The sequence below is a fragment of the Anomaloglossus baeobatrachus genome, chromosome 2 (genome assembly GCF_048569485.1).
Source record: "Anomaloglossus baeobatrachus isolate aAnoBae1 chromosome 2, aAnoBae1.hap1, whole genome shotgun sequence".
In the NCBI taxonomy this organism is placed as follows: domain Eukaryota; kingdom Metazoa; phylum Chordata; class Amphibia; order Anura; family Aromobatidae; genus Anomaloglossus; species Anomaloglossus baeobatrachus.
The window spans coordinates 348,771,224-348,786,586 of record NC_134354.1 but is presented as its reverse complement, the minus strand read 5'-3'; the positions used below and the strand labels follow the sequence as shown (position 1 = coordinate 348,786,586).

Below are 15,363 nucleotides of genomic sequence, written 5' to 3'. Positions count from 1 at the left end.
GTGAGCTGTGAGGTCTTATATAGACAAGTGTGTGCCTTTCCAAATCAAGTCCTATCAATTTAATTAAACACAGCTGGATTCCAATCAAGGAGTAGAACCATCTCAACGAGGATCACTACGAAATAGACAGCATGTGACTTAAATATGAGTTTCTGAGCAAAGGGTCTGAATACTTATGACCATGTGATATTTACGTTTTTCTTGTTTACTAAATTTGCAAGTGCCTACATTTTTGTTTTTTTTCCTGTCAAGATGGGGTGCGGAGTGTACATTAATGAGAAAAAAATGAACTTTTTTGAATTTACCAAATGGCTGCAATGAAACAAAGAGTGAAACATTTAAAGAGGTCTGAATACTTTCCGTACCCACTGTAGCACTGTCTTGTACCCTGGATATGAAGAAACCTGTTTTGAATCTTTTTGGATAAATATGTATGCAGATTAATTTAATAAAATATACTTTTGTTTTATAATGTATCAAATGTCACTATATCCCCGATATGGAACTTAATTTCTTAATAGGTGTATATTGAGATGTTATATGGGGAATAGCGTATAGGTAAAGAATGTTAGAATAAAACAAATTAGTGACTAATAAGGTTAGGGCATAAGAATGGATATTTCTAAAGAATTATTATTATAAGTATTGGACCACCCCTTTCAGTCCTTCTATCTGATATCCAGAAATCTAGAAGCTGATAAATGACACAGAAGTTCTAGGTAATGTAAACATTTGCAAGTCGAGTGGTAGAAGACTGAGTAGAGAACTAATGTGATATTCCACATTATTCTGGCTTTTGAAGGTAGGGGCAGTTTACACATATGCACTGAAAATCTGCAGTAAAGTGCAGGATAATGGGAATGGGGTCTGTAATACATGCAGAGCTTTGAGAATAAATTAGTTCAGACTTTGCTGATATATTAGCAGCAAAAATGAAATCATGCTACTTGTATATACAGTATGAACAAAATCTAGTGAACACAATGAGACCCTGTAAACATGCCAATGAACACCCAACAAACATATGAAATGCGGGTTCAACAGGTGATAGGATCAGTTCTGACAGCATAAAAATAATCGTGTGCTCCTGACAATATGTATGGGAACTAGTCATATTAAGAATTGTTCTGTTCCCATCAATATTCATCAGCCTGTGTAAACAGGCCAGTAAACGAGCACTGATCGGTTAATGGACCTGTACCGCCCCGCGCTTGGCTGCAGCCGACCCGCTCGGATCCGGGCTCATTGGTGGGTGGCTTGAGCTCCTCCGGACCCGGGGTCACTTCGCTCTGAAAGGGATTGCTGGCGCTTTTGGTGGGGGTTAGGTAGGTGCACGGCTGGAGCCGCACTTGAGTTCGTGACGCCACCCACGGGATGTGGTGAAGGTGTAGACACCACTGCTGCAGTTACGGGGCACCCGGGGGAGATGGTAGTGCAGCAAGATGTTATCCCCTCCGTGGGCAGGGGTGATGGCCCCCGGGACACGTTGGGGGGTAGCTGGGCAGTGCAGGGTGGTGCGCGGCCGGGTGGCACTGTTGTACTCACTGTTATTGACACACACAAGTCTCTGGTAAACAAAGTTGATGGTGGTCGATGCCTGCAGCTTGCTGCGTCTGGTCCCCCACCCGGTTCGGTGGTCTTTGCCTTTCTACTGCACCGTGTAGTGTATGTGTATGGGGAGATAAGGTATGCACACCAGTGACTATGTAAGGGGAATACATGTAATAGCAGAAACTGCTGTGTGAATACTGACATGAAAAATTCAATAGCTATATGTAAGAATGAAATGTGAAAAATGGAACCTGCATTACTGCCATGAATATATGAATAAAGAGAAATTTAGCTACTGAATTGATCAATGCAATAGAGCCCCAACACTACGCCAAAGTATTTCTCTACGTTGGGGTCCCTAGCTTGTGTGTGTCCTCTCATGCAGTTAAAAAACTTTACCGTGTATGGGAAGCTGAGACCCAGGCTATATATACGATGTGGATTGGCAATAGGTGTGTATGGGGAGGGTTCACAAACGAAAAACTACTAACAAATAAGAAATAACGTTTGGAACTCCATTCTATGTCTGAACTGGGTGCAAAAACCTAAAAAACATCACTATGGGGAGATAAGGTATGCACACCAGTGACTATGTAAGGGGAATACATGTAATAGCAGAAACTGCTGTGTGAATACTGACATGAAAAATTCAATAGCTATATGTAAGAATGAAATGTGAAAAATGGAACCTGCATTACTGCCATGAATATATGAATAAAGAGAAATTTAGCTACTGAATTGATCAATGCAATAGAGCCCCAACACTACGCCAAAGTATTTCTCTACGTTGGGGTCCCTAGCTTGTGTGTGTCCTCTCATGCAGTTAAAAAACTTTACCGTGTATGGGAAGCTGAGACCCAGGCTATATATACGATGTGGATTGGCAATAGGTGTGTATGGGGAGGGTTCACAAACGAAAAACTACTAACAAATAAGAAATAACGTTTGGAACTCCATTCTATGTCTGAACTGGGTGCAAAAACCTAAAAAACATCACTATGGGGAGATAAGGTATGCACACCAGTGACTATGTAAGGGGAATACATGTAATAGCAGAAACTGCTGTGTGAATACTGACATGAAAAATTCAATAGCTATATGTAAGAATGAAATGTGAAAAATGGAACCTGCATTACTGCCATGAATATCAGGACACACACAAGCTAGGGACCCCAACGTAGAGAAATACTTTGGCGTAGTGTTGGGGCTCTATTGCATTGATCAATTCAGTAGCTAAATTTCTCTTTATTCATATATTCATGGCAGTAATGCAGGTTCCATTTTTCACATTTCATTCTTACATATAGCTATTGAATTTTTCATGTCAGTATTCACACAGCAGTTTCTGCTATTACATGTATTCCCCTTACATAGTCACTGGTGTGCATACCTTATCTCCCCATAGTGATGTTTTTTAGGTTTTTGCACCCAGTTCAGACATAGAATGGAGTTCCAAACGTTATTTCTTATTTGTTAGTGTATGTGTAGACTGCCTGCGCTTCAGCGACGGGAGTCCGCTCCCCGGCTGTGTGTATGTCAGGAGAGCCCATTTGCCCGCAGACGCTGGCCCATGGGATCTCTCTGCCTGTGCGGTGGCTTTCTATCCCCCTCGGTGGGCTGTTGTCTTCAGTCGGGACTTGGGTGGGAAAGGACCTATAGTCCAGACCGCAATCAGTTAATTAACTCAGTCCAGTGGAGTCTAGACCTCGTTTCAGGGTCTGAGTACCCCCCTGTGTGCTCCAGTTTCAAGTCGGTCCCCCGGGTCGGTACCGGCGGGCCACTACCCTGTCCCGGTCCACCACGGTTCCATCGAGCCGTCTTCCCGACTCCTGCAGGCTAAGGCCACCGTTTGCCTCCTAGCCAAAGGTGCCCGGGCTCCAACCCCGGCACCTGTCAGACTCCTTCACTCCTCACTCCACTGAACTCCCAAACTGATCTGCCCCCGTTTTTCCTGCCTCAGGCCCTCTGAACTCCTCGGTGGGCATGGCCAACTGCCTGGCTCCGCCCCCTGGTGTGTTCATCAAGCTCTGAGGGAGGTGACTAGGTTTTTATGGTTGGCTGATGTTACCTTATTGGGGGACAGGTGTAGTGCGGGGGTCTACCTGTGACTACATGGCTAGTCGAGGGTATCACAGACCCACCAAAAGCACCTTTATACAGCATGTTGTAATTACCCACCTAGATATTGGGAGCAACTCAGAGATGGTGTAAATGTGTGTCTAAATGGTAACATCCAATCAAAATCTTCTATCCTAAAAAAAAAATTAAATAGAATTGTTAAAGTTAGCAAAAAATAACTGAGAATGACTTTAAACATCCTGAATACTTCAAAGGATCTCTTAGAAGATACTGGTTCTCCTGGTCTGGCAGATATACAGCTGGAATAGGGTGTCTTCCAGGCGTTGCTGTCTAGCACCTCAATCGGCCATCCAGGACCCTATTCTGTACTGGAGAGAAGGAGGAATTTTCCTGTTAACATATCGGTGTATCTACTTTAATTAATACTAGTCATGATTTAGGGTCCTTTAATGGATCAGACAATAACTTCGGATAGTAAAGAGACTGTTTTCATAACGATATTTAGAGTGATCGCTATGCAATGATATAGACCGTTTAAATTATCGCTTCTCTGAAGAATAATTAAAAGATTATAGTTTGGAAAATAACAAATAGTATGGGGTTTGTCCAGTATTGGTGAAGTGACTGCTGTTTTTATTACAAAATAGCGCCACTCTTGCTTATGGTATGTAGCTGTTGTTGGTAGCCTATCTCCACTGAATTGGCAGAGCAGCAAAACCAGACACTTCATTATAATCTTGGAGAATTTTTTTTTTACAAATGTGATTGGATATTAAATGGTCAATAGTGTACAGTGGAACCTCAGTTTACAAGTAACTTGGTGTGCAAGTATTTCGCTGTAAAACAATGCTTGCTGTAAATTTGTAACTTGGTTTACGAGCAAGCTTTGCTGTATGAGCAAATACTCACTGCACACACTTCCGGTTCCGTACTTTAAACGCGCTCTGATCCGCTCTTGCAGTCCACACAAACACGCACGCACACACACAGATTATGCTCACCTTACCTTCCGCTCCATCGCTGGCTTCATGGTTCTTATAGTTCGCCGATATAGAATGTGTATCGGTAACCATTGCGACGATGGAGGAACTTTCACTGTCAGCCGCTACTCAAAGGCAGCGCACTTGCCAATCAGAGGCAAGCAGCCCCTGCCTTTGACATCAGCCGTCTGGCAGCGAAAGCTCCGACATCGGTCGCGATGGTTACCCGATACACATCTTGTACCTGCGAACTACAAGAACCGGGAGGCCGGCGATGAAACGGAAGGTAAGGTGAGTATAATATGTGTTTGTGAATGTGTTTGTGCGTCTTTGTGCGTGTTTGTGCATGTGTGGAATGGCACAATAGGGGATCAGGATGGGACATTGAACAAGTTGTGGAACAAATTGTCTGAACTTGCATTATTTCCTATGTGAAATTTTGCTTTGCTAGACGAGTAACTTGGCTTACAAGCACATTCCCAAAACAGATTGTTCTCGTAAACCAAGGTTCCACTATATTTGATATATCCACATGTAGAATTCACGAAGTAGTGTTGCATGAGCAATAATTTAATTCTTACACAGTATGATTATTAATATTATTATTCAATTATAGAGCGCCATTGATTCCATAGTGCTATACCTTAGAAGGGGTTACATATAAAACACAGATATAGATTACAGTAAACAAGCTAACAATGACAGACTGGCATAGAAAGGGAATGACTCCTGCGGGCTTAGCGTGTACAGGATGATGGGGAAGGAAACATTAGGTTGAGGGAGGTTTGCAGCAGCTCTGGTAGTGAAGTGGCAGTGGGGTCATTGCAGGCTGTCTGGAGAGATCGGTTTTCAAGTTCCGTTTGAAACTGTAGTGCCGGCGTCCCAGCAGAAACACCGACTTACTCACCGTCCTGGCTGGGTCACATCCTCCCCCGCACTGCCCTGTCCATCCACGTGTGCTGACTCCTTCCCCACCGGGCCCTGTACATGCCGCCTACAGTTCCCAGGAGTGCACCTAAGATGCATGCGCACACTGGCCTATGGCTGAGAGGCACTATGTATTTAAGGTATGCTCCCATTAGGGGAGGTGCCTGAGCAACATATTTAGTCAGTATACCAGTCTGCCAGCTAGTTGTCAGGTCCTGTTACCCTGATGTCCCTCACCTATACCTAAGTATGCCCTCCCATACCTGTCTGTCCCTGCCGTGCCCACCATACCTGTTCGTATCCACCTGTCCAGCCTGCCTCAGTCACCCCGTTTGTACCTATGTCTATACTTGAGTCCGTCACCTGCCCTAAGGGTCAGCTGCTACAGTCCCGGTCACTGCCCTGGGAGTGGTATCTGGCATCTACCTCACGGTGGGCGCTTAGTCAAGTCCTTCCCCATAAAAGTGTAAGCCCGGGATTGCCCTGTGGTCTAGTGGGTCCATTAACCCCGCTCGTTGCTTCCTCACTGGCCATAAGCATTACAGAAGCTTAAGAGTGTAGAATCGAATATGTTGGGGCACAAAATTGTGTGGAGGAAAGAAGGATGTCTTGGCAGGATCAGAGATTACAAGTGGGAGTAGGTCGAGAGATTAGTTCGATGTATAGAGGAGACAAATTATGGATAGTAGGTCAGTAGGTCAGTGTTAGTAGTTTGAATTGGATACACTGAGGAATTGAGAGTCAATGAAGGGATTTGCAGGGAGGAGAAGTGAAGGAGTAGTGGGGAGAGAGGGGGATTAGTCACGCAGCAGTGTTATGGATCAACTGGAGATGTGCGAGAGTATTAGCAGGGACGTCACAGAGGAGAATGTTGCAGTACTCAAGGTGGGAGATGATAAGTGCATGCATAGCATTTTCATAGATTGGGAGTTGAGGAAAGGATGGATTCTGGAAATATTCTTGAGTTGGAGGTGGCAGGAGGTGGTGAAAGCTTAGATTTGTGATTTGAAGGACAAGATGGAGTCGAGGGTTACTCCAAGGCAGTGGACTTCGGATACTGGGGAGAGTATGGTGTAATTTATTGTAATGGATAAATCAGGTAGGGCAGATAAATGAGATGGGGTAAGAGGATGAGTTCAGTTTTGTCCATATTGAGCTTTAGGAAGTAAGAGAAAAAGAACGAGAATATGGCTTATAGACTCCGGGATTCTGGACAGCAGGGAGGTGAGGTCTGGGCCGGAGAGATAGATCTAAGTGTCATCAGCGTATAGTTGGTACTGGAAGGCATGAGATTTTATGAATTGGCAGACAAAAAGTATAGATTGAGAAGAGTAAGGGTTTCACAGCAAAGCCTTGAAGTACACCAACAGAGAGCAGGTGGGATGGTGAGGTAGTGTTGGAGTGGGATATACTAAATGTTAGGTTGGAAAGGTATGAAGAGATCCAGGACACCAAGGAAAGAGAGGATCTGTAGTAGGAGATAGTGGTGGACAGTGTCAAAGGCAGATGACAAGCCTAGAAGAAGGAGTATGGAGAATTAACTGTTAGCTTTGGAGGTAAGTCATTAGAAATTTTGGTCATGTTTGTAGATTGCCAAAGAGTGAATTAGATGAAAGTTGGGAGGAAAGTTCAGCATCGATGTGCTTTTCAAGGAGTTTAGAATTGAACTGGAGCAGTGCTATTGGGCTATAGCTGGTAGTGAAGGTTGGATCGAGGGATGGTTTCTTTAGGATAGGTGTGATTGTGTTACGACTGGATGGTGGAAGTACTGGACCGTACACCGATTTCCCCTGAGGAGGCAGCCAGGCCGGTCACCCCGCCAGAGGGTCCTGATGCACGGCAGCCGAAGCACTATAGGTAGCCCGGGTGACGAAGCTCAGGGTCCGAGGCCGGGTTGTAGGGTCAGGCGGGATCCGGAACCTGCTGAGCGATGGAACGGGTCACCGAACGGAGCCAGGGACTGGAGACTGGCGGAGCTGCAGAGGTGGTGGGACATCCGCCGAAGTCACCGTCAGGGTCCAGGGATGGACTTGGTTCGGAGCGGCTGGCGTGGCAGGGCAGGCTCTACGAGACAGGACAGGGTTAATAGAAGGCAAAGCACAGGGCAAAGCAATACGGGGACCTGAACACTAGCTTGTTAAACACGTAGAACAGGCCCCGCCCACCAGGAAAGTGAATCTTAATATACCCTGTACCTGTCTATGCAATTTCCTGTTTCTAGGTGCTGGCCCTTTAAGAAAGGGTCAATGACCGCGCGCCCTAATGCGCATGCGCGAGGCCCGAGTACCAGAAGCCACTCCAGGGAGCGGTGCAGAGGAAGCAGGGGTGCCCGGCTGGGAGTCCCACGTCGCAGAGGAGCGCCGGGAGCGGGGAGCTGGACGCATGGAGGCCGCAGGCGGGGAAGAGGAGGCCGGGACCGGAGTGGTGAGCAGGGGACGCCGCCGGGGAGCGGGGAGCGGGCCACGGGGACCGGAGAGCGGGACCAGGGGACCGGGAAGCGTGACAGATTGCTGCATGTTTGAAAGCAGAAGGGAAGGTACCAGAAGTTAACGAAATGTTGAAAATATAAATTAAGGCTGCGATACGTGTGGTGTTGAGGTTGAGGAGATGGGATAAGGTCAAGTGCCCAAGTGGTGAGGTGAGATTTGGAGAGAAGTTGAGTAAGCCCTCCTTCAGTGATGGTGAGAAGAAAGGTTATGGGAGAAGGCAACTGGTCTGTCATATGGAGGGATTGTTGGGCTTGAGTAGAAAAAACTTGCCTTGTTTGGTTGATCTTATCTTTGAAATGTGCTGCAAAGTCTTCTGCAGAGATGATAGAGGTCAGAGGGGCAGTGGTGATTAACTGTTTAGGATTGTGGGATAAAGACCATATGAGGGTTTTGAAGTAATCCTGTTTAGCAGAGGTGAGGGCCAAACGGAATGTGAAAATTGCTTTTTGAATATGTGTCTTATAAGGAGGTTGACATATTGTCATGTTTCCTCCTTGAAGACATTAATCGTGTCAATGTCTTGTAATGTGAAGTATAATGAAGCCGCTCAAGCTTTCCCCGCTTTGTTCAAGTCTTCCTGAGGTAAGGCTCGTTCCTACTGCATATGGCAAGTTGACCTCTGAGGAAGCTGCATTACATGTTTTAACAACAAAATGCGAAACGTACGTTAGATCCTTTTCCTGATCTTTTCAGCAACTTGTTTGTCTTTTACCATCATTAATGTGAGTACACCTTTTTTTAGGGGGGCTTAGGCCCTTGGTCTGATTTATAGTCAGTTTATATGGTTGTATGGGTTAAGGCCCCGTTACACACTGAGACTTTCTAGCGATCCCACCAGCGATCCCAACCTGGCCGGGATCGCTACAAAGTCTCTGGTGAGCTGTCAAACAGGCAGACCTGGCCAACGACGCAACAGCCATCCGGACCTGCAGAACGACCTAGCTAGTCATTGGGGACGTTGCAAGGCAGCTTTTTGAAAGAAAGGGAAGTCGCTAACGAAGTCGCTGTAAACTCCCCTTTACACACTGAGACTTTCTAGCGATCATGCTGCACAGCGGGTAACAAAGGACCAAAGAATGGTCCTGAACGATTTGTAGCGATCATCAACTTCACAGCAGGGGCCAGGTCGTTGATGTGTTTCACACACTGCAATGTCGCTGGGGAGGTCGCTATTACGTCACAAAACCGGTGACGTTACAGCGATGTCGTTTGCGATGTTGCAGTGTGTAAAGCCACCTTTACATTGTTATAACCTTAACCTAGTGTGTACTTTGGGTCTATATAATGATTGTATACAATCTTAACTAGTTTAATTGACCCTTGTATACTTTCTGGGTTTATAGATGGTTATTTTGGGTTCAGAATAAAATTCTGACCAGTAATCAGACCAATTGAGATTGCATTGACACTCACTATTCTTGATGGCTTAATCTCACATACCAGTACACTGTTTTTGTGTGCATTTTTTACCATAAATTGCTTTCATCTTTGTGGACACAAGCCGCTCTCTGTCTTTTTCATGTACGGATCAACACATCATGTTTTGATTTTAATTGTATTAATAAAAATCATTTTTGTAATGTTCTAACAAATTGCTAACTATTGTTTTCTTTGTGCTCTCTCGACTCCCTGTTCTCCTTTCTTTATTCTGAATATGCCAAGTGTAGTGCTGCATGGGGTGATAGTCGTGGGCGAGGTAATCGTCTGCTGCACCCCGGTATGCTATATGAAGATAGCAGTCCTGGCTGGGTGTGTGGTGTTGCACTATGGAGGCGATAGGGCTTTGTAGGCCACATGTTGCCAATGGTTTTGACTGGTCAGGACCAAATGGTACACAGTTCAATGGAGGAGACCACAAGTTCATAGAAAACATAGTTTTATTAAACTTCAACTTGAATACAACAATTTACATTGGATAGCAGGCAGAAATCTTTTCATACATTATATTGTCACAGAGCATCACTTCAGTTTTTCCAACCTCAATAAGTTATTTTCTGCCCATCACTACCCAGCCTAATTCTGCATCACAGTCCTTGGTAGTCATTCTTCTCCTCAAGCAGTTCTACGTCTTTTCCCTCTTACAGGGATGTTGCCAATATGGCTGTCGTGAGCTATAAGGTTCTGAAGATGCCTAGGGGGCACCCACTTAAGACACTAACTTTTGTCCCTTGTCCTGCTCTGTTTTGCACCAGGAACATCTGTCTCAGTCATTTGTTCTTTCAGTCTGTACACTGACCCATCTCCACTAGATCACTTTGTGTCTCGGTCACTTCCTTCTCTTTCTCAGTTGTGCCCTTTTTTCCTTGGTCACGCTACCTTGTGTAATGGTCTGCCTCTCTTCAGGACACCCACATCATGCAGCTTTGCTGCAACTTAGACCTTTGTGTCTCTGTCACAGGCTGGGCCCTATCTGAACACTAACAGGAAAACGGTTCTCTTTCCCTGTACTCCAGCTCCTACCCTTTTAAGTGTTTATGTCCCTGCAGTCAGCCTGATGCTGAGCACACCTCAACCTCTCACCTACTTTTGTACATAAACATTACCTTACCAACACTAGCATGCATTACATTACTACGCCTCACATCATACTACATCCCTTCCTATAACACTGCTATACAGTATGTATATTGTTACATTATCACATCCTATACTATATATACTATGCATTATCACTTATAACAACTTTACGAATATCACCTATAACACTATGCATAAATATACTTCGCATTACAGGACATTGACATGACCCTAACCACTTTCCAAAGGTTTTTAGTGAGATTCTTGTGCCAAGGTTATCTATTGATTCATCACACTCTGCCATGCATGAGAGGATGAGAGGAGCAACCAAGTCAATAGCTGATGACAGTGTGTCGTTGTAAAAAACGGTGGCACTATATGCATCGTGGAGTGACGATATGGAGGACGGCAGTAGAATTGAGTCAGAGAGTGTATGAAATTGTGAAGGTCTAGATATATGAGGTTTCTGCTGGTGTGTGCTAGTTGCTTGACAAGGGAAGCAGGTGAGGAGGACAGGGATAGGAAGGTGAGATGGATGGTGGTCAGATAGGGGGAGAGGGGAGGTTTTGAGGTTAGATAGGGAGCAGATGCGGTGAAGATAAGGTCTAGTCTGTGTGGGTGGCTGAGGAGGACCACTGAGTAAGACCAAAGGATGAAGCGAGGGACAGGAGTTTACAGGCTGCAGACTGCAGGGTGTCAGTTGGGATATTGAAGCACCCATGATGATGGTAGCAATGCAAGCAGAGAGAAAGTGTAGAAGCCAGGTGGAGACTTGATCAATAAAGGCAGCCGCCGGGTTGGCCACTTAAAGGTTGGAGGGAGAGTAGATACGAACAAAATGGACTTCAATAGAAGGGAGCATAAGGAAGGGTAGAGGTGGGATTGGGTTGAAGCTTCAGTTGTTTGAAACCATGTCTATAGACAGGGCCTGGAGTGTGGGTGAAATGGCCACCATAACAGTGCAGTAGGGGAGGCAGTGTCGCAGGGTGTCAGTCATGTTTCTGTGAGACCCAGGAAGCATAGATTGCGACAGATAAAGAGGTTGGGCATGACATGCAGTGTACTCCAGACAGAACGGGCGTTCCAAAGTGCTCCAGAGACACGGAGCAGTGGAGTGGGCGTCAAGGGAATGGATTTTATGTTGGAAACATGGAGGTAGTTTCTAGTACGTGGGGAACAATAGGGAGGAAAGGTAATGGGAAGTATCAGCTATGGGGGTCCAGGATTAGGAAATATATCACAAACAGTGAGGAGAAGCAGAGAGTGGGAGACTAGGTGGAAGAAGGAGAGTGCCATGTGCGTTCCCCCTCTCCCACCCCACGCTGGCATGTGCGTTCCCCCTCTCTCACCCCACGCTGGCATGTGCGTTCCCCCTCTCCCACCCCACGCTGGCATGTGCGTTCCCCCTCTCCCACCCCACGATGGCATGTGCGTTCCCCCTCTCCCACCCCACGCTGCCATATGCGTTCCCCCTCTCCCACCCCACGCTGCCATGTGCGTTCCCCCTCTCCCACCCCACGCTGCCATGTGTGTTCCCCCTCTCCCACCCCACGCTGCCATGTGCGTTCCCCCTCTCCCACCCCGCGCTGCCATGTGCGTTCCCCCACCCCCCGCTGCCATGTGCGTTCCCCCACCCCCCGCTGCCATGTGCGTTCCCCCACCCCCCGCTGCCATGTGCGTTCCCCCTCTCCCACCCCACGCTGCCATGTGCGTTCCCCCTCTCCCACCCCACGCTGCCATGTGCGTTCCCCCTCTCCCACCCCACGCTGCCATGTGCGTTCCCCCACCCCCCGCTGCCATGTGCGTTCCCCCTCTCCCACCCCATGCTGCCATGTGCGTTCCCCCACCCCCCGCTGCCATGTGCGTTCCCCCTCTCCCACCCCACGCTGGCATGTGCGTTCCCCCTCTCCCACCCCACGCTGCCATGTGCGTTCCCCCTCTCCCACCCCACGCTGCCATGTGCGTTCCCCCTCTCCCACCCCATGCTGGCATGTGCGTTCCCCCTCTACCACCCCATGCTGGCGCTGCCGCACACGCGACTGCACTAGCAGATCAAACCTGCAGCATCGGGCGACAGCATGCGTGCCATAGGTTCGCCATCACTGGTCTATGAGGTACTACTTATTATGGCAGATTGTCCATTTGCAAATTGGCAAATTTGTGCTCCAAGTACCTCAATTCTTCAGGTGTAGTTTATATAGCAGTTATAGAGTTTAAAAATTTATATTTCAGTCTTTACATAAACCTTTCTGTGATCAGTGTGATGCTGCACTATTTTCCCGTATGATTAGGATGGGATGCAAATATATAACTCGTACTATGATCCTTGGCATAAACGGTTTGTAACATTCAACCAATACTCTTTCATTTTAGGTATGTGAAGTGCTGGCCAGGCTCTTACCTCATGAATCCTGCACACACACTGCTTGCCATGTAGAACAGTGTATAGAAGATGAGAATGCAGAGGAAAACATGGAAATGGATGTTCTAGGAGAGAAAATTATAGATATTCAGATTTTTAATAATTGTTCATCCATTTGAAACAGTTTCCGCAGTTCTTTTAGTAAGATTTCCAGCATAATATACAAAGCATGGTGGCTCAGTGGTTAGCACTGCAGTCTTGCAGCACTGCTGTTCTGGGTTCAAATCCCACCAAGGACACCATCTGCAAGGACTTTGTATGTTTGTGTGGGTTTCCTCCCACCCTCCAGACATACCGTTAGTGAAACATATACCATATAGCTGCTGTAATTTCCGGTTATGTGCGCCACGCGGAGTGCATCCCATATAGACATATTGTGCTCCCTTATCTATATATATAATTGCCTTATTCTGTCTGTCTGTCTGTCATGCTCCAAAATTGTGTCCTTACGGTGACATTGTGTCCTTACGGTGACACAAAGCTGATTGGCCGCTGGGCTCGCCATGGCCCCGCCCCCCCACACGGATTGGCTGCTCGCCCAGGCTGTGCCCCCACACGGATTGGCCAGCCGCTCACCCAGGCTCCGCCCCCCCACAGATTGGCCTCTCGCCCTGGCACCCTGCAGGCATTGGCAACTTGGCCACACCACGCCCCGCCCCCCTCACGCAATGCACGCTAGCTCTGGCCCCGCCCCCCCCCGCGCATTCCCCGAACTGACACGGGGAGCCACGACTCCCAGGTGAGTACTGTACTCCCCCCCCCCCCCAACGGGAGCCCACATCAGCGTACGCCGCCGACACTTACCCTCGCATTGCTGGCCTTGCCGCCGTATGCTCGTGTGGGCTCCCGTGCGAGCGGGGGACGGGATACGTTGGTAACCATGCTAGCATAGTTACCAGCACATCAAGGTCCTGCAGCGGCGGAAGATCTACACGCACACACATAACAGCACACACACACACACACATACACACACATCAGATCACACTCACTCTCACAAACACCTCACACACACATCGCATCCACACACTCACAGCATCCGGCGATATCGCTTGCTTCTCGGCCTCGATACTGTGCTATTGTGACCTTCCAGGACCTGCCGGAGGATCACATGGCCAGAAGCATGTGGTATCTCCGGATGTTGCGAGTATGAGCGCGTATGTGCAATATCGTCAATGTGTGTGTACGTGAGTGTATGCGATCGGGTGTGTGTGAGTGTATGCGATCGGGTGTGTGAGTGTCGGCAGAGGAGCATGGCGTGCTGGAGGAGGCTGGGAGGAGGAAGGCTGGGATGGGGAGGCTGATGCTGGGGACAGAGAGGCTGATGCTGGGATGAGAGAGGCTGATCCTGGGGAAGGCTGGGATGAGAGAGGCTGATGCTGGGATGAGAGAGGCTGATGCTGGGGACAGAGAGGCCTGATGCTGGGGACAGAGAGGCTGATGCTGCGGGGAGAGAGGCTGATGCTGGCGCAGTATGGCGGATGGAGCACGTTTGGGAGTGCGCAGCATGGGAGATGGAGCATGATGGGGGGTGCGCAGCATAGGGGATGGAGCACGATGGGGAGTGCGCTGCATGGGGGATGGAGCACGATGGGGAAGTGCGGAGTATGGCGGATGGAGCACGTTTGGGAGTGCGCAGCATGGCGGATGGAGCACGTGTGGGAGTGCGCAGCATGGCGGATGGAGCACGTTTGGGAGTGCACAGCATGGCGGATGGAGCACGTTTGGGAGTGCGCAGCATGGGAGATGGAGCACGATGGGGAGTGCGCAGCATGGCGGATGGAGCACGTTTGGGAGTGCGCAGCATGGGGGATGGAGCACGTTTGGGAGTGCGCAGCATGGGGGATAGAGCACGATGGGGAGTGCGCAGCATGGCGGATGGAGCACGTTTGGGAGTGCGCAGCATGGGGGATGGATCACGTTTGGGAGTGCGCAGCATGGGGGATGGAGCACGTTTGGGAGTGCGCAGGATGGGAGATGGAGCACGTTTGGGAGTGCGCAGGATGGGAGATGGAGCACGATGGGGGTTGCGCTGCATGGGGGATGGAGCACGATGGGAAGTGCACACCTCCCCCCAACACACACACGCGCGCGCACTGCACAACACACCACACACACACACTGGGAACCACAAACAACTGCCCTACACAGACACCCACACACAGACAACGCTGCACACACAAATATACGCACATACCGCACAACACACACATTGCACAAAACATACCTCCCCCCAAAACACACCACACACACACAAACCGCGCAACACACACACAACGCTACAGACACACAGCGCTCCACAAACAACGCAACACACAAACAACACCGCTCTCACCCCCCATCACACCCAGACAACACCCAGAACATGTACAGCGCCCTACACAAACACTTGGTAACT

At 48.2% G+C, this 15,363-nt stretch overlaps 1 pseudogene; it reads right to left on the bottom strand.

Moving 5' to 3' along the window:
* Positions 1 to 13,338, bottom strand: part of LOC142289764 (putative transmembrane protein 244) — a 37,439-nt pseudogene extending 24,101 nt beyond the window's left edge.
* Between the last annotated feature and the right edge of the window lie 2,025 nt (positions 13,339 to 15,363).